The sequence below is a fragment of the Ixodes scapularis genome, unplaced genomic scaffold (assembly GCF_016920785.2).
Source record: "Ixodes scapularis isolate PalLabHiFi unplaced genomic scaffold, ASM1692078v2 PGA_scaffold4__175_contigs__length_147842914, whole genome shotgun sequence".
NCBI classification, from domain to species: Eukaryota; Metazoa; Arthropoda; class Arachnida; order Ixodida; family Ixodidae; genus Ixodes; species Ixodes scapularis.
In genome coordinates this window covers 24,763,795-24,784,435 of record NW_024609879.1, presented here as the reverse complement: position 1 = coordinate 24,784,435, position 20,641 = coordinate 24,763,795, and the positions used below count along the sequence as shown (strand labels likewise).

At 46.2% G+C, this 20,641-nt stretch overlaps 1 pseudogene; it reads right to left on the bottom strand.

Annotated features, from left to right (window-relative positions):
- Positions 1-18,972: 18,972 nt before the first annotated feature.
- Positions 18,973-19,668, bottom strand: LOC121045801 (annotated as a pseudogene).
- Between the last annotated feature and the right edge of the window lie 973 nt (positions 19,669-20,641).

Genomic DNA, 20,641 nt, shown 5'->3' with positions numbered 1-20,641 from the left:
GTCTTCTTTCTTCACAAGAGTGGAAATGCTGAACGTTTTCTTAATTTCAATTTATTCTGAACTAATTTAGTTACGCTGTTCCCTTTCTTTTTTCTTTTCTTTCCTTTTTGTTTATACCTTTCAATTTTCTCCTTTATTATAAACCTTCTTTCTTCCCCTTTTCGGTGTATTTATATGCTGCTTCCTTCTCTTCTTTTCTATGAAAACGCCAGTTGTGAGCTAGCGCTTGTCCTGCTTACATGTTCTGTCCTGTGTCCTTTGTCTAAACTTTGCGCTATTTAATTTTCATAAACCTACTGCTCCGCCGGAAAAACGAAGTGGGCAACGCCTGGAGGTGGCGTCGCCGAAGACTGCCGAGGAAAGAGCCTCCACGAACACCGGAGCGCTCCCACTCTGCTCACGCCACCCATCGCAACGATGCTACTCAGCGGTGCCCAACAACCTAAATGTTGTTATCGACGCTCACGCCGCATCGGCCTTCGTGGGCACCGGAGAAGACTGCTCATTCTTGAGTGTGAGGCTCTCTCGCCGCCTCGGTAAAATTACAATGGCATGGCGGGACAACAAATTCGAACCAATGGAGGACACCTTATTACGCCCGTAGGAAGGTGCGCTGCCCGAGTAAAGATTCACGGCGAGACGTGTCTCGTGAAATTCGTTGTTCTACAAGACTGCAGGCAAGGGACATCATTCTCGGCATGGACTTTCTTTGTGAAAACGGCGACGTCATCGACCTCGCTGAAAGCAGATTGACGCTACGGACACCTCTTTTGCCTCCAGAGAAACCCCAAACAATGTCGGTCGCCATCCAAGTCGCTGACGACCGCCTAAACCTGCGGCCGCAATCAAGTGTGGTCGTACCCGTCGTGACCGATGCAGTTACCTACGGCGAAGTTGTTCTGGAAGGCAACATTCAATTGCTCCTGGGAACAGGAATAGGCGCCGCAAGGGGGTAACTGAACTTTAGTATGGACGCAGTGTGGTCCTAGTGCCAAACTTCCAACAAAAAAGCGCAACACCTCACGAAAGGTGCCGTTGTGGGCCACATCGAGGAACTTCGGAACTCCGCTGAAACCGCCACGATTCCTGAAGAATCCTCACAACCTCAGTAAGACACTACGTCGCCAGCACTGCTAGAATTTCACTCTGGGCTTCCGGGCCCCAAACGACGCAGCTGATTAACCTCCTCCCCGAACAACGACTGCTTTGCGACAGCAAAGTAGAAATTTGGGCTAGTTGGTTCATGATCAGTATATACAGCGCCAAAAAACGACAGGACAAATACGAGAGTAAACAGGACGAGGCGCTAAAGTTTATTTAGGAAAAAACACATAATATATAAACCGTTAAAAACGCCTATTCATCCCATCAATCCAGAAGACCTCTTGATAAAATCAAACTCTTTCCCTGAGAGGGCAAGGGAAGGCTCGCTAACGCATTCATCTCCCTTTGCTCTAATCTCAAACGCCTCGTGCACTTCTCGGCATATTTTATCTTTATATTTCGCCAGAAGCTTCACATCTTGCAAAACTGGTGAGAACGGGCAGCGACTACAATGAACAGCTAGATTACCAGACGGGCTTGCTCTCATAGCTGCCGCATGTGCCCGTGCACGATCATTGACACATCTGCCAGTCTGGCCGATGTACACGGAGCCGCAAGTCAGCGGAATTTCGTAAACCACTCCGACGGCACAATCAGCATATTTGGGTGTGTGTTTTGTGCCGCACTGCTCCATGTGTGTCTGGGGATTATTTATTCTACGGCACAAGCGTGCCATCTTTTCCGGAGCTGAAAACACTACGGGTACTCTAAACCGCTGTGCAACTTTCTTTAAATTATGGCACGTGGCGTGCAAGTATGGAATAATTACCGGCCTTGTTTTTGGCTTCTCTTTTGCCCGATTAGTTGCCCCTTTGAATTTTTTTTTTTAACAATCCTTCCGCAATCTCAGTCAGGCATCCTTGTGGGAAACCTGCCATCTGCAGGCGTGAAATCTGTAGATTAAAGCTCTCTTGCACAGAATGTTCACAAGATCGTTTTAGGGCCATCTCCAAACACGTGTTAGCAATGCCCCTTTTTACTAATTTTGAATGGGCAGACTCGTACGGCAGGATGCGTTTCTTGGATCTTGTCTCGTACGCCCAACATATGTGGCTCTCCAGAAAGCGTAGTTTTAGGTCAAGGAACTGTAGTGTCCCTTCTGCCGGCTTCTCGTGCGTAAACCTCGGACCTCCAGAACACGAGGAAAACACATCGAGCATCTGGGTTTCAACGCCATCCAGCGATCGCTCTGCCAATTCGCTGAACACCAGGTAATCATCAACGTACCTATAAATCTTTATGCTGTTGTCGTGCATCAGCTTCTCGGCAATGGTGTTGTCACATTGGCTTAAAAAATATCAGATAGCACCGGCGCGATACACGACCCCATACAAATGCCCTTCTTTTGGACGTACATATCACCTTGAAAGGAAGCTTTGCGACGTCAACAAAGGTGCGCCACACCGGCGTTGCGGAGCACTGAATTATTACCGAGGACGACGTGCTTCCTGTGCATCGATGACCGTACAGAGCCTCCATAAAAGAAAGAGAGGTCATCCAGGAGAAAGTGCAAAAAATGCTGAACGAAGACATAATCCAGCCTTCAAGCACTCTGTGAGCCTCTACAGTCGTACTGGTTAAAAAGGACGGAACGCTTGGGTTCCTCGTGGACTACCGGCACCTGAACGCGGTGACGAAGAAAGATGTTTATCCATTCTTCCGCATAGACGACACGCGAGACCGGCTGCACCACTCTCGATACTTTTCATTGATGAACCTGAAGAGCGGCTGCTGGCAGATCGGAGTCGACGAAAGGGGACTGGGAGAAGAGTGCCTTTGTCACGCCGGAAGGACTGTACGTGTTTAAAGTGATGCCCCTCAGGTTATGCACGGAACCAAGAACTTTCCATCGAGTAATGTACACCGTACTGGGGGGACTGAATTGGCAAAATTGTCTTGTCTACGTTGACGACGTTTTCAAGCAGCTTCGACGAGCACTTGCGACAACTGCGAGCTGTTCGGCAAGCCATACAGACCGCCGGACTAACCTCCAAGCTTTCGAAGTGTCGGTTCGCCTCTGATGAATTGATGTTCCTAGGCAACATGGTGAAACTATGGCGTTCGCCGAGACCCTGAGAAGAATCGCTTCGTCGCAGCAATTCCGACGCTGACAGACATGGACACCGTGCGAAGACCTCTGGGACTACGTGCGTACTATTGACGCATCCTTCGTGATTTTGCAAGGATTTCCGCACCGCTCACAAACCTCACGAAGGATGCAGACAAGTGCAAATGTGCCGAGGAGCAGCAGCAGCCCAGCTGAAACGAAAAATCCCCAGTCCTCTTCTTTTTTGAGTACTTCGATCAAAATGCGTGAACCAAGATGCCTATGGACGCAAGTAACGCAGGATCTGGCGCGGTACTTGTTCAAGGAAAAGAAGGCGCAGAGCGAGTGATCGCCAACGCAAGTCAGACACTTTCAAAGGTAGAGAGCACTTACTCTACGACATAAAAAGATTGTATATATATGGTCGTCTGGGCAGCCATGCAGTTTCGCCCGTACTTGTACGGGGGCCCGTTCCGCGTAGTCACAGACCACCACTCGCTGTCCTGTCTCGCGAACCTCAAGGACCCTTCAGGACGCCTCGCTCGATGAAGTCTCGGACATGACTGTGGTCTACAAGTCAGGCTGTAAGTACAGCGACGCCGACAGCCTGTCCAGCCCCCTTGTCGAGATTGTTTCGGGAGCAGCAACGACGATGACGACGAGCGCTTCCTAGGCCCAGCGAACACCGACGACAGAGCACGACGTCAACGAGGCGATCCGGAGCTGCGCGCGCTAATCGAGCACCTCAAAGGACAAAGGGGAACTATCCCCCATGTCTTCTTCAGAGCCTTGTCGACCTTCGCCATTCGGCAAGTTGTACTTTACAACAAGAACTTCAGAGACAACAACTCGCCATGGCTGCTGGTAATACCTACGGACCTTGGAGACGAGATCTTCCAAACCTGCCGCGACACCTCGACGCCCGGACACCTTGGTTACAGCCGTACGCTGGCCCGAATTCGTGAGAGGTTTTACTGGCCGAAGCTGCCGAAGGCCGTTAACGTCTACACACGATCATGCCACGAGTGCCAGCGACGCAAGAAACCACCGACGAAGCCGGCAGGTCTCGTGCGGTCGATTGCTCCCCCGACCACACGTTTCGTGCGAATCGGAATGAATATACTTTATCATTTTTCAACGGCGACGTTCAGAAACCGCGGGATAATGGTACCCATCAATTATCGAATCCGGTACGCCGAGACAGAAGCCCTTCCATAGGTAACGGCCGTGGAGGTCGCCAAGTACTTCGCCGAATCGGTTGTCCTTCGACATGGCGCTCCCGAAGCAGTCATTACATATTGGAGGCCATCGTTCATTGTGCAGCTGACTGAGGAGATACTTCTTCTGAGTCACAACCGAACAGCGTCGAACCGCTGCCTACTATCCACAGACCAACGAATCGACGGGGCGTCTCAACGAGACCATCGAATACATGATCCCTATGTACAGTCTCCGGCAATATGAAAGACCCACTGGGAGCGCGTGGCCGAGGCGGTGGCTGGCGGGGGCGCTGCGAGCGCTCCGGGCAATTCCATTCTGCTTCGAGGAAAGGACGCTCACTCGGGCTCAGCAAAAGCGAAACACGCTTATCAGATTGTGCTGAGCCCCGAGTGAGCGTCCTCCCCTCGAAGCAGAATGGAATTGCCCGGGGCGCTCACAGCGCCCCCGCCAGCCACTGCCTCGGCCACGTGCTCCCAGTGGGTCTTTCATATTGCCGGAGACTGTACGTCCAGGTTGAGTACAAGGCATGGGGCGAAGTGTTGCCGTACGTCGCGTTTGCTCAACACTGCATCTCAAGAAGCCACCGGATCGAATGACACCATTCCAGCTGGTGAAAGTCAGAAAGGCGACAACGATGCTCGACGCAGTGCTACCCCACGACCCAACAGACGGCGGAACTGGCGGCGCACATTTGATAACCCAACGAGCAGAGGAAGTTCGGCTGCTCGCCAGACTCCGACTTCACGAACAGCAACGTGGTGACGCTCGCCGATACAACCTCCGTCGCCGCGACGTCCACTTCCAACCCAAAGACAGGCTATGGGCGTGGATACCGATTCGCCGCCGCGGTCTCATAGAGAAGTTGTTAAAACGGTACTCCTTACCCTACAAGTCACTTCGTCGTTTCGGGAATCTGAACTACGAGGTGATGCCCGACGGAACACGGATTTCATCACGCTGCCTTTCACGACCGTAAGCTGTTCACGTCGCGCGCCTCAATTCGTACTATGCTGGACCGTGAACTACGTTTTTGTACTTAGCTCAATAGGAGTGTATATTACAAGCCTACGTAGTTTGCCATTTTTGTGTCTTTTTCTGTTTTATTTCCTAGCTCGTTGCGTCCGTACGATGCGGCTTTCAAAGGGGGAGCATGCCACGCGCGTGGCCGAGCTAGCCCGTGTGTGGCCGAATGGCTACCATGCTTGGCTTTCGCGCGGAGGCCGGAAGTTCAATTACTGGGAACGGACGCTTCATTTATTTATTCTTTCAAATTAGGGTTCTCGTAAGTTCGAGAACCATGTCGTCACTCGAAGTACGATTGTTCTACGCGCCGAACGTTCTACGCCGAATGCTCCAGAAACGCATGCGGGTACAAAAGGTGCTCCATGTGGCGGTCCGGAGTCATTTTGGACCCAGCGCTCGATCCTGCTGTTTCGACAACATCGACGACTGCGACGCCAACCTTCTTCTATTTTGCTTTGCACAAGTTCGCCTCATTAAACGTTTAATCTCTCCAGTTATTCGCTGCCGCATCGTTTGTGATTCGTGGTAATATATGGCGACCCTCAGGATTAACGGCAAGCTATAAATGAACTTCATAGCAAAGCATCTACTGACCCTCCAAAAGAACTTATAATCGAGCAGATTCCTTACTCCGGACAAACTCTGGCAGAACTATTTAACGAACGACCAGGGAAGACGCTTCGCGTCTCCTTGGGTTGTTCAACTGTTTTCCGGCCTCCTGTTGTACACGGATAAAGAAAAGTAGGGATTTTTTAATGTTGCCATAGGTAGTCGCCCCATGGAACTTATTCAGCCAATTTAATTTTAAAATTAAATCATTCCAGGGTACATTTTTACTTTTGGAAAATATTTTCTCTAGAAGTTTAGAAAGAGTTGGTAATGCGTCTGCCAATTTCCAGCCCCCCAGAAATGTGGACAGAACTAGCGTGCGCAGTAACAGCGCTCATGCTAGTGTGCGTGCCATTATAAGTGCCTTTCTCATTCTGTGATGTTGATTTCGTGTGATGAATACATTACACTCAAGCTTTGTGTCCGTCTACTGCAAATTGCGTGTACCCAACAAATGAATGGGAGTTGATGGTCTAAGATAAAGTAATGAATTAGTTTGAACCGTTTGGCGCTTGGCTCAATCGACAACTGATTCGATATTTCGTATTCATTTCTGAGCCGGAACCGGACCGGAGTCGTACCGGGGGAAAATGCAAAGCTGCCGAATCCGACCCCCAACCGAGCAGTAATAATGACCGTTTGGACACCGAGGTCGTAAGTGATCGTACCCAAAAAGGAGAAGTCTGACTAAGCCAGGAAAAAGTTATTTTTGAGCACTTCAATGAAGATAATGATTTTAATGAAATCAAAGATTTTTACATTTGTGGATGATTTTTTAGTTCTGTTCAACCATGGGCCTGCAGAATTTCAGTCGGGAGTGAATGGCCTCTTTACTGTTTTTAAAAACGTCTTGCACCCCCTCATACTAACCCAGGAACTACCGGTAGATTGCGTGTTGCAGTTCCTTGACGTCAGACTCACCTTTTCTGAACGACATGGGTGCTGAATGTACCACCCTAGAGCCCAAAAACCCCTGCTGCTGTACAATGTGATGTCAGAAGGCCTGTGCACGCAATATAGGCGCTTGTTGGCAGCTGGCTTTGCGAGGAACGCAATAATTGATGTCAGTTGCGGAGATCGTATTAAAAAGATCGCGTAGTGAAGCTTGCCCTCGCCCAACGGTTCTCAGAGATAAACAAAAGGTCGCGGTGATACCGTACATTAACAAAACGGCGCATGGCCAGAAAAAGGTGGCCAATAGATCGAACGTAAAAGTAGTGTTTTCCGCACCAAACAAACTTAGTAGATTATGTAGGATGAGAGATCCTTTGGGCAAGATTCCTTCTGACTGTGCGGTGAAACACAGGAATCCCTTCGTTGAATGCGCGGAGGAAGTAGTGTATCAGATCTCCCTATCCCGCGGAAACAAGTATATTGATCAGACCGGTAGGTGTGTTAATGATAGGCTGAGGGAACATAAACTTAAAGTAGGAAATTATCGGGACGGTCATCTGTCTGATCATTGTCAAAGCTGCAAGTGCGTGTCGTTGCTTTCCGAGTGCAAAATTCTGGCGATGCGCAAGAAAAAACTGTGAGGGAGATAGCCGAGGCAGATGAGATTAAGAATGACGGGGCAGCATGTGTCAGCGTGGCCTCAATTGGTCTACTTGACAAGGAATGTGCCTGCCTCGATGACGCGGACAGGCATCGGGTTGGTTAGTGATGGGGCGATATCAGAAACACGGAGGGTATATAAGGGACGTTTCATGTAATAAAATCAGTTGTTAGTAGCGCACTGTGGTGTCTGATTCTCGTCTTTGTGTCATGTTTTCAGCGCTAAAATGTATCCCCAGTTCCAAGACCAAGTAGCCCAACAATCTACTCTTCTAATTGCCATAAAGGTTGGAAAGCAGTCGCCTAGAAGCGCCTAATTGGACTGATGCCCGTCATAATTATTTTCTATTATAATCAAAATATAATTTAAAAGCTCGAAACAACACCGTAAAAATCGTGGCAAAAAAAAAAAAGAAAAAAAAGAAAGGAAACTTTTTGGTGCCCTGATAGAAGGGTTCCAGTATAAAGTAACCGGAGAAGCGTGAGTGATACAGATAAGACGAAAAGTCCTACGTATGAAAGCTGTGCAACTAAAAAAAAAAAAAAAAACGACAGACGCTTAGAAAACGAAATTGTCACCATAAATATTTGTTATTGAAACCTTTATATTTTTATTATGGCCGATTATTTTGTTGAACGTGATAAACAGTATCCCGCGCACCAAACAAAAGTGACCCCCCCCCCCCCCCCCCCGGCTGCCGCCATTTTTCGCAATTTCGACCACTAGAGACGTGACCCCGTACCAAATCCTGAGGCTTTTACTCAAAACTGAGCCGATATTTGTATCGCGATTGCTATAAAAAAATATGACAAACTAGATTTTACTACAGTTTGTCTCAGAGATCAGTATCTAGCTCTAATAAAAACCCAAAATCCACCACCGCGGCTGACGGCATCTAGCAGAGCCATGACGAAGCTGCCCATGTTTTTTTCTCATAAAAGCGCATTTTGAATTTAAAACAAACGGAACGTAATTTATCTCGCTGGTACTGTTATTAAAGATCAATAAGCAACTATCTGTTCGCAGTATTGTGCTAAATTCTACCCGTAAAACTATAAGGTCACATGTCTAGTGGTCAAAAATGTGCAACATGACGGCGGCCCAGTAGGGGTCACTTTCCGTTGCCAGTTCCTCGCTCTAAGCCCCTCTACTTCGTTGGTTTTAACGGACCGCAGCTGGAACGCGGGGAGCGAAAGCTCGCGCTGCAGAACCGCGGATCCTGGGTTTAATCTCGACCCCAGTCTGTTCCGATCGGGATGAGCATCGTGCCGGCGTGCGGTCGTGCATCACTACTGCGTGATGCACGTTTAAAGACCTCGGGCTAACGGTTGTACTGCACTGGCTAACTTTCTCATCAACAGGTGACGCACCAGGAGCCCATTGAGAATTAATTGCGGCTGTCATAGACATACACATACACAAAACATACGCAAAGCAAGATTATTATTATTCTAGTTGGTTACATTACGCACTATTTCTTGCATGCTAGATTCGTTAGATTCCTCAATGTTTATTGCGGCCGAATGTGTAAACATGTAATATCACACTTGTTCGTTCCCTCGGTGGTGATCTAGGTCACCGAGTGGAGGATTCAGAGAACGTGTACGGACCACTTATTTGTTGTAACTCCAAATCAAAAACCAGCACATTCTTTGTTCTTTTTGTTTTTAACTTTTTTTGTTCAAAATACCAGCAGAGCGTCGCTGCATGGAATTTTGAAAAAAAAGGAAAACTAATAATGCATGAAATAAACGCCTCGAGACAAATTATGTACATTGGTCGCAGTAAATATTACGCAAAATTCAGATTATTCGAAATAAAAATAAAGTAGATCCGGCATTTTGGGCACTAAATTTACTTGGGGCAAATAGGCATTGTCAACTAAAATCTGTTAATTAGCTTTTGCATTATTAGTTACTGGGGTCATGTTGCAACTGCAGCATTGACGGCAGTTACTGCTGGAGCCCATACCAGTTTAAAGAATTTGCGAAACTGGTAAAGGTTTCTTAGATATGCTAATGGTATCATAAATTATTGTTCGTGTTTTTCCGCCCGCTTTAAAAATTCTCTAAGAGAGCGCCGCAAGCCCTGCCCACAATTACGCTTAGAAGAGTGACGTAGTCGCTTCAGTCACATCGTCACCTCTGTCGTCGGCGCACTCACTAATGCCAGAGTCCCAATACAGCGACCAACAGAAACAAACGACAGACTTTCTAGAATAAAAAAGGCTACGCTCAAACACGGGCATCATGCACGCGAGGGTATATATCTTTGGCAAGCTTGCAATCACTCGTGCTCAACTATTGAGACCCGAACCACTATACTTCGTCTCACCCTACGATGGACTAAAGGCAGAAGCTACGAACCGCCAGATCCAATCACGAGCCACTTAGACATTGCGTGGGATTTCGCTTCAATACACGTATCGGTGCCCGCGTCTCGGATCACTGATAGGATTGGGCAGTAATTGATTCGGATTGAGCAATGAGTGACGCAGCAATTTTACATTGCAAAGAAAGCCACTATGTACTGGCTCTTTGCACTGTCGAAGCTATAAAAAATGAAGCAGCGGTTTCGGATTCGGAGCATTATTCGTCCAAAGCTAATCAATGCTAATCGTGTCATAGTTTAGCGTGGAACGTGATTGGACCTGCCGGCCCGTGGCTTTGGCCTTTAGTCCATCGTAGGATGAGAAGTATAAACGCCTGCCCAAGGTACCATCGCGGTACCATCGGCTTGTCGCTGTCGTTTGTTTCTATTTGCCTATTTTAGGGCTACTCGGTCATGAGGACACGCTGCCGAGGTAGTGACAACACAATCTAAACGAAAACGTCACTCTTCCAATCATCATTGCTGGCCAGGATTGCAGAGTTCTCTTCAGTGCGCTATGTACTTAACAAGTAAAAAGAAAAGACGGGAAAATCAAATTTTTTTTTTTAGCTCGAGGCCCTTTAAGTAATTTATGTTAAATTGGTCTGGTCTTCATTGTAAATCGCCGTCAATACTTGAATAACAGCATTACACCTAAGGTCAATCATTAAAAAGTCAATTATCATATTTAGGTGAATTATTAAACTTACCAAGAAATTATCCTCTCATCTATTGTCCGCCCAGCCTGATAAATGCGTGCTGCAGATAGCAGTCGTCAACTCTGATCCAATTTAACAAAATATGTTCGATGTAAAACCAAACACCCTGTATATATTTGTCTTTTTTAAGTTCATTCAGTTCCATTTAATAAGGCCCGCCTTGACATATTAATCTGTTCTTGCCAGTTAATGTTTAATGTGCGAAGTTGGATCTCCCTGATTGTAAGGCGGGTTTTGTATGGTTTTTCAGTTTCTCTTATCTATTGTTTATATTTCTATTTGGACATGTATTTTAATATTTGGTAACGTGCTGTGTTTTTGTTTGCTTTTTGTGCACCACATCGTGAACTGTAAATGTGTGAACGTAAACATAAAGATTTATGGTTAATATATTATTATATATATTAATATAATTGCCCATCCTCCGAATCTATATAAACAGCTTGCCTAAAAAAGTAATTTTTGAAGAGTCAACGCCCGGCGCTTTGTTTGCAGAAGGTGTTTAACTCGCGCATGTTTTGCTTTTGTTAAATTTTATCATTCGTTAGTTTTTGCCCAATATAGGACTCCGTGCTAAAAAAAACACACACACAAATGTAAGTGATCCATTTTGTAGTTTGTATTGTTTTTATTGCAAGTATCGCTTGAAAAAAAAAAAACGAAAACGAGCTTGAAGGCTCCTCCACATTTCTAAATCTTCGTGACTGAGGTTCCCGAAAGACTTCACAGTTGCTTATTTGCTCGTGGTAATGATTCTACAACCGCAGTTAGTGAGTGTCAGATTAATCAAGAAGACGCTAGATCTACATTGTCCGCATGGGCGCAGCTACTTTAGTCGTCACCAGCTGGTACATCCAGGGCGAAAGCAACACACCACCACTCTCCGATTTTCTTGCTCACCAGCATGAAACAACGCGATCTCGACAATCACTCCGATCAGAAATAATAGCTATCGACAACGCGAGATTTTGAAAACAGCCAACCAACAAACACGAAAAAGTTTTTTCTTAAGCGCACTTTAAATATTCCACAATATTCAGAAAATAAAGTACAATGTGTGTTGCTCGCAACAATGTATTTATTACCACTGTGTTAAGAGTTATAAGTTTTATCTTTCTGACCGAGTGGTGTGGAGTTCTAAACGAAGTAAAGGAAAACCATTAGCTTTATCGTGTAGATAGTGGTACCCCATTTGAACTAGTTTGCGTGAGTTTCAGCTCTACACAGACTAAGATTGTTCTATGCGCCTGCTATCGTCCGCCTAATGCGTCCATTTCTTCTTGCTCGGACTGGCATGATGCGTTATGCACAACTCCTACTGGGTTTCCTCTTCCACCCACGTTTGTACCCGGCGATTTCGACCTGTACCTTATTCACTACTCTGGTGAATTTCTGATTGCTGCTTGCAATTATACAATCTACTCCGAATTCTGCAATTTTTGATCGGAATATTTATTTTTGTAGTATTTTGCTGAAGCTACTCTAGTCACAGATTCTATGGCCACTCTACTGAACTCATTCTCTCTTCTGACTTTAACCTTGCCTCTTCCGTAACCTCTACCTACCGGGTATTAGCGATCCTTCTATTTTATATTCCAGCTTACTTACTTCTATGTCTCTATCAAGCAAATCAAGGCCACATTTCTTTGACCAGAGTAAGGCAAATTTTGATGCAAACAACCACAAATTAGCTGGTTTCCTGCATTATTTTTTATTTTATTTCTCGGAACGTTCGATTGAAAGGAATTGGGCCGTATTCCTTAATTTTCGTGATAACCTAAATTACGAAGTTTTGTATGAATACTTGAACACCAATTTTGATTATGATTCTCTTGTCAAACGTTGTTCCCTGGTGGTGGTTGCTCCTTACTTCGTAAGCTCGTAACTTAGTGACCCACAGCTTGGACACTGACAAACTTGCTTAGGTTTGTTGAGGATGATCTGGAGCATGTTGCATCGCTTAATCTTTCTATTGTTTTATTGCGCTATTTTAATATTGAAATGAAATCGCTGGTTAGAGGCAACCTTAACTTCTTGATATTCTTGAGTCACATGAATGCAACGTTATAAATTACTTACCGAATTGAATAATGCCGGAAACAGAAACGATAATTGATCTCTGCGTTACCATTTGTCAAAGCGATGCTGCCGGCGTCTAGCATTGTGATTTAAGTGACAATCTACCAATATTTTGCGTCATTGAATCTCCAGGATACACGGAGCTAGTCTATAACACAGTTACTATGCGCAGGAACATTGATAACAGTTCTGCTGCGAATTTTCATTCCCTGAATTTGAACATAACCTTCGATGCGGTACCGAATTCAAATCACGAAAATAAATCATAGTGTTTTTGTACCTTCTTGTAAAAGTGATAACCTGTCATTTTTATGGCATGATCTTAAGATGTGTAAAAAGGCGAAGAAACCTTTAATCTCATGATATATACACGCGAAATAAGGCCTGTAATTAAGTATACAAGTTAATTAAGTTATGAAACATTGCTATGCTACGAGATTTCAGAAAGGTAAGAAAAAGGCTAAGCGCGGTTCTTAAAAAAGGAAAAGCTGAATATTGCTAAAATGAAGTTCAGCAAGTCATATGGCGACCACCAGAGACAATGGCAAGCTGTGAATAAATTTCGTTATAAACAATGTGCTGATGCTCCAAAAGAACTGAGACTTGAGCAGGTTTCTTACTCCGCTCAATCTCTGGCAGAAAGGTTTAACGAATGACGGGGGAAGCCACTTCGGGTCTTCCTGGGTCGCGCATCAGGTTTCCTACCGCTGACGTACACGGGTAGGGAAAAATAGGGATTTTTCAATGTTGCCACAAAGTCGGCCCCTGGAACTAACGCGGCTAGATTCATTTGAAAATTTAATAACTTCACGGAATGTTTCTACTTTTATAAGATATTTTGTTAAGTTTAAAAATTATGCGATACTGTCACAAATGACAAGTGATGGGGCGGCGAATAACTGAGTAAACTGACGTTTAAAGGGGCGAATTTGTGCCGAAAACAAAAACAGAGAAAGGCTAGCGTCGCAGGCGTCGATAGCGACGTAACAGCAGGATCGAGCGGTTGGGCAAAACTGACTGCGGCTTGCCACCCGCAGCCCCTTTCTCTGGAATAATCGGCCTAGAATATTCGGCGCGTAGAAGATTCTGACCTAAAACAAGCAACATGGTTTTCGAATTTACCAGAACATCATATTACATAGTCACCAAAAACGCGTACCCGCGGCCAGGCATCGAACCCTGGCTTTTCGCGTGGAAGGCAAGCGCGATAATCGTTAGGCCACGAGCGCGCTACTCGCTTGGTCACGTGCGCTCGTGGTAACATGTCAATTTCCAGCCAAATCAAAAACTGAAAAAAAAGGAAATCGGAGGAGTTTCTTAATAAAGAAAACAAGCCCCCGATCCCCACCATAGAAATGTGACCAGAACTAGCACGCGCAGTAAGAGTGTGTATGCCAGTGAGCGTGCCATTATACGTGTATTTCTCATTCTCTGGTGTCGATTTGGTGTTATTAATGCATTACACTCAACCTTTTTTTTGCGTTTACTGTATGTCGCGAGTATTCAACACATGAATGGGAGTTCACGGCCCAAGATAAAGTAATGAATCAGTTTGAACCGTTTCGGGCTTGGCTGGACCGGTAACTGAACCGCTATTTCGCGTTCATGACTGAACCGGAACCGAACCGGAATCGAACCGAAGGAAATTAAAAAGCAGTCGAACCCCACCCCAGAACCGAACCGGAATCGAACCGGAGGAAAATGAAAAGCTGTCGAACCCGACCCAAGAACAGCACAGGAATTAGGACCGGTTCTACACCCTGGTCGTATGTGGTCGTACCCAAAAAGGAGAATGTCTGATTAAGCCATAAAGGTTGGGAAACATTCGACTAGAGACGCCTAGGTGGAGTGATGCCCGTCATTATTGTTTTCTATTTGAATAAAATATAGCTTAGAAGCTCTCCTCGCAATTGCCCGTGGCCAGAAAATGGAAGAAAAATTCTTGCTGCCCTGATGGAAGGGTTACAGTATAAAGTAACCGAAGCGGCGTCAGTAGTACACATGGAACTAAAAGCACAACAAATAAAAGCGGCGCAACTAAAAAAAAAAAAAACTCGTCAAGCGCTTAGACAAAAAAATTGCTGATATAAACAAACTTTATTGGGACTTTTTCACAGCGAAGCTCTAGATCACTCGTAGGGTGAACTTCTGAAATTTCTTCGTGTCGTCGTATTCACGCCAACAAAAACCTTCAGGGATTGAAGCGAAAAGTGCATTTCACGCGTACAAAATTCAGCACAGCAGTCGTTTCAATGAAGACCATGGACAAAACAAGCATCCGAACCACATAATTGATGATAAGGGGCACCTGAAAAGAATACGATGCACGTAGCGCCCGCCGCAAACATTTCTCGGTAAATATTAATGTTGCACAAGCTTCCGCGGCGACGGCAGTGTGCGACGTGGGGAATGACGTCGCTAGCCTTTGACATATAAAACGGTTTGATACAGTGCATTTGCTTTTCTTTCGTCAACTTTTTGGCATAAACCCATTTGCTGTTTAAAAACTTGAACTTCCTTCTGCGTCCCAAGCGACTTCCGGTCGCTCCGTTTTTACAAGCTTGTGGAGCTGGCTTACGACACCTATGCTAGAAAGCATAAATACTACACGTACTATCACGATCAATATGAGTGCGAACACCGCTCCGCGTGGCCCGCGGTACTATCAGTGCCCCCTGTCGATTGCTATTTGAAGTACACGTTGTTACGTTGATGGGAAGTCGGGACAGACGCCGGTGCAGCAGGGCTTGCTGCTTTATGGCAACATGGGCCATCATCAAGAACGAACAAGATGAAAGTGATCCCCACAGCAGCGGTGTTCCGCTCTTCTAGCCAGGGCGCCAAGCAGTAACATATGGCGCGCATGGGTGGGCGGTAATCACACAGAGATAAGACAGTGCAAGTCACCGACGCAACATTCCTTCCACTTTTAGTTTAGAGTCGCTATTACCCCAACGTACACTTTTTAAGGCATTAGTATAAGTAACATGTAATAACACAGCTCATACAATCCAATTCAATATTCACACTCAGTAATACGCCAGCCTGTCTGGTGGTCTTCTGGCCGAGTGCTTCGCCTAGGAGAGACGTGCGGTTGAACGGGACCACCCAGACCAGTTTCTGCGCGGCGTGTGCCGTCAGCCATTTCCACAAGTGTATCCTCAGCGCTGTCATGCAGAGCAGGCCAATACGGTTGAGCGACCTGTTCTGGCACGGGGATATGTGCAGAGTTCGCGGCTCTCAAATGATATGCATGCACAAATCTGCTGCGCTGCTGTACCCGTACCAAAAATGTAACGTTCAACACAACCTTGATGACTTTTCCCCTAAACAATTTGACACTTTCACCCCTCACGGATTTTACTATTACTGCATCCCCCACAGAAAAGGTGCGGTCACTACCACGTCGTTTATTCGAGCTCTTCTCGATGTTCTCCATTTTGGTTTGCATTGCTCGCGTCATGTTTGGTTTCAAAATAGATAACCTCGTTCGCAGTTTTCTTCCGAGAAAAAGTTCACTGGGAGTTTTGCCCGTAAAATAATGCGGTGTCATTCTGTATGAAAAAATAAAATTGTCAAATTTGTGCTGCATGCTTCTTGTGCAGTCATTCTTTTGGTCTGCCAACAACGATTTTAACAGAGCCTTCTTTACAGTCTGAACTAACCGTTCAGCGGCCCCATTTGGCTGCGGGTGGTATGGTGGCGTTAGCATGTGCTTGACTCCGTTCTTACGAAGGAATTCTTGAAACTCGTGACTAGCAAATTGTGGACCATTGTCTGTCACAACTTCGACCGGTAGTCCATACGACGCAAACACCGACCGTACGGCTTCTACCATCTTCTGAGTGGTTGTGCTAGACATGAGTTTGACTTCAACCCACTTGGAATGCGAGTCAATCATAACCAGAAACGTCTTGCCATCTTTTTCGGCAAAGTCCAAGTGGACGCGTTTCCAATTATTGGAACACCACAATCACGGTTGTAACGGTGCCGCCGGTACCGGAGCTCGGGCACTGTCACAAATATCACACTCTCTGACAAACTCCTCAAGCTCTTTGTCAATGTTGGGCCACCATACGATCCCCCGAGCAAGCATTTTCTTCTTGTTAACCCCTGGATGTTCTTCGTGCAGAAGATCCAGGACGCTTCTCCTCAAGGAACTTGAAATAACCCCGCGGTTGTTCCATAGGAGGCAATTCATGTCCAATGATAATTCGTACCGTCGGATAAAGTATGGTTCCAGCTCTTTGTCAACAACTTTGGGCCAACCATGCCAAGTCATCCCGCGAACTTGCCTTAGCTGATCGTCTTTCTCAAGTTTCTTTTGCGACACCTTCAGCTGTTAGCGACATGTCAGGAACGGGCGAGAAATAATGAACAGCTTCCTGCGTCCGCGGACAAAGTAACGGTAACCTGGACAGCCCGTCTGCATTTCCAATGCAACCACCCTTTCGATACTGGATGATGTACTGGTAACTGGTAAGTGAGTTGGACCAGCGGTGTATTCTTGTTGTGGCTATGGAGCTAGAATGCTTTTTCGGATCGAATTTGTGCGTGAGCGGTTGGTGGTCTGTTACGATGGTAAACAGACGGCCATATAGATACTTGTGAAATTTCTGTATGCCATACACGATCGCCAACGACTCTCTCTCGATATGAGCGTAGTTCCGATCAGCGACCCTTAACGTTCTAGATGCATAAGCCACTGGCCTTTCTTCTCCGTTGATCACATGAGAGATAACTGCGCCCACACCGTAAGAAGACGCATCACACGTCAATTTGAGAGGTTTCGCTGCGTCATTGAGCTCAAGAACAGCGTTGCTCCACATGAGTTGTTTGCAACACTCAAAACTTTCTTTACACTCCTGCGTCCAGTTCCATGCTTTTCCCTTTCTGAGCAGTTTGTGCATCGGTTCTAGCGTTGAGGCAAGGCACGGCAAAAACGATGCGTAAAAGTTCAGTAAGCCTAAGAAAGCCCTCAACTCTTTCTTGTTTTGTGGCTCTGGCGCTTTCAACACCGCTTCCACCTTTTCTTTTGTTGGCTGCAGTCCATTTCTGCTTATCTCGTGTCCAAGATACCGGACACTTTTCTGAAAAAAATTACATTTCCTCGGGTTTACACGTGTTCCGTGCTTGAGTAGCCGTTCCAACACGCGCTCGGTGTTTGCTGCGGATTCCTCGTGTGTTCTACCCGAAATTAGAACATCATCGAGGTAGCAAGCAGTGCTTGGCATTTCTTTAAGGATCTGATCCATCACTGACTGAAACAATGCAGGCGCACTTGCCACGCCGTAGGGAAGTCGTCGGAACCGGTGTAACACGAGGTGGGTATTCACCGTGAGAAGCTCTTGCGAGTGCTGCTTGAGCTCTAGTTGCAAGTAAGCTTTTGACAAGCCAAGGACAGTGAAGACTGCTCCTCCCGCTACGCCGCAAAAATGTCTTCGGGCGATGGAAGCGGGTAGTGATCTACCTTCAAATGTGGATTTACTGTGACACGATAACCCCCACAGAGTCTCAATGTCTTGTCTTCCTTCGGAACGACGACTAATTGGTGTTGCCCAATCGATGTGTTGGACTCGGTAGATTACACCGTTTTCTTCCAAGGATTTCAGTTCTTTCTCTACGCTTTCACGGACCGCATAAGGCACCGGCCTTGCTTTGCAAAAATTAGGCCGGGCGTTATTTTTAGGACGCAAGCTTCCTTTGAAGCCTTTGAATACGCTGACTCCGCTTTCGAACACGTCATTGTACTTATGTTTTAAAGACACTTCCGTCATGACCGTGTGCACTGAGATTATATGAGACCAGTTCAATCGCACTTTTGATAACCAGTCGCGACCCAGCAAATTTGGAGTGACCGTCCCTTTTGCATCCTGCGCAATGATCAACGGCAGAGTGTGGTCGTTTCCCTCGTACGTTACTCGAACGTTAACACACCCTTTCACTGGAATCGAACTTCCATTGTAAGCTTTTAGCCTTACGCTTCTTTTTTCACAGGGTTTTGTTTCCAAAAATTTTACGAAATGAGCTTTCACTCATTATTGAAACAGCAGATCCCGCATCTATTTGCACCTCTTTGCCGTCAATCATTACGCTTACACAGTAGGCGTTTGCCTTTGGTTTTGCTCTAACTTCGAACAATTCAGTTTCCTTAACGGCTTTCTCTACTGTTGTTACGGCTTTGATACTTGTTCTACACATTTTCGCAATGTGGCCAGGTTTTGAGCATTTGAAACACTCGATCTTTAGTAAGGACTCACCTTTGAATTGTGTGCGCTACCACACCTAGTACAAACGACATTTGTCTTTGAAGCCGGAAAATTCTTTTTACCTTGTCGCTGTGTGGACCTTCGCTGCCAGTTGACGTCCTCTTGGACACTGGTGCTAGCTGAGGGTTCTTCTGTTCGTCGAACCTCCTTGCTTTGGCCTTGCGCGGCCTCCATTCCCAAGGCAAAGCTGAAGGCCCGGTCGAATGTGAGATCTTTATCGCTTGTCGCCAGCAACTTGCAGCGGATTGCGTCATCCTGTAGTCCCACGATGAGACGGTCTCGAAGCGCCTCCTATCGACACGTGCCGAAGTCGCACGTAGCTGCCAGTTTCTTGATTTCCACGACAAAGTCACTGATGTTTTCACGTTGACGTTGATCCCTTCGGTAGAATTTCTATCGTTCCACCACCGCCGAACGCCTGGGAGCGTAGTGGTTCAGGAGGAGCTTGATGATGTCGTCGTAGTTGGCTTCCACAGGCTTTTTCGGAAAGAGCAGATTCCGAAGCGTGATGAACGCCGCCTCCCCGATAAGCGTGAGAAATACCTGCTGTTTCGTAGCCAGGTGAATCTTGTTTGCAGTTGCGAAAGCTTCAAAGCGTTCCACGTACACTTCGAAGGTGCCTTTCGCCGGAGAAAATTCCGGAAGGTGCCCCAAGACGGAACTGTTCTGCATAGTCCTGTCTGAAGTCTTGTCGTCCTCTTCCACGCTCATGGTTCTTCAGCAACCAGGCTTGCTGACCCACATCTCGTTGCCACTGTTACGTTGAGGGGAAGTCGGGACAGGCGCCGGGGCAGCAGGGCTTACTGCTTTATTGCAACATGGTCCATCGTCAAGAACGAACAAGATGAAAGTGATCCCCACAGCAGCGGCGTTCCGCTCTTCTAGCCAGGGCGCCTAGCAATAACATATGGCGTGCATGCGTGGGGTGGTAATCACACAGAGATATGACAGTGGAAGTCACCGACGCAACACACGTACACCTTGGTTTCGAGACGTATCGTCTCTAGCGATCGCCGCACCACTCTGCACTTCTGGGTCGTCTGCTAGTGAAAAACGGTCGGCGAACCCGCGAAGATGTTCACCCACGACGAAGAGAATTTTTCGCCAGCAATGTGCGCCTGCAAAAAAAAAAAAAAAAAAACACGTGTATCCTTTTGATTAGGCAGATTTAGGAGATTATTCCTGTGACAAATGCGTTCGAGCCACAAAGTAGCTGTCTGGTTATCGCACGATAGCGGGCAGCGACACTGAACTTTATGCTGTGTCACGTTGGTTTTACAGTAATAAGGAGCGAAGGATATTATTTAAAGAATGAATAATTGAGCGAATTTGTCAAAATTCATCATAAAAAATGACGCAAAAAAAAAAAAAACGACGAGGACGTCCTGTTTGTATGTTGTACGTCATCGTCGTTTTTTCCGCGCTGTTTTCTAAGATGAATGATCACCCACGCTCGCACCAAGCTAACTTCTTGCCCGTGCGAGTTGGTAGTCCTTTGCTATCGCAAAATTTACGCCAAGTCAATAATAGGCAGTCTAATTTGATTTTAAAAATATAAAAAAAGACGGCATAAAAAAGACGAAACAACACAAGGAACAAGCGCTTTTTCGTCTTTTTTGTCCTGTCTTTTTTAAGATATTTTTAT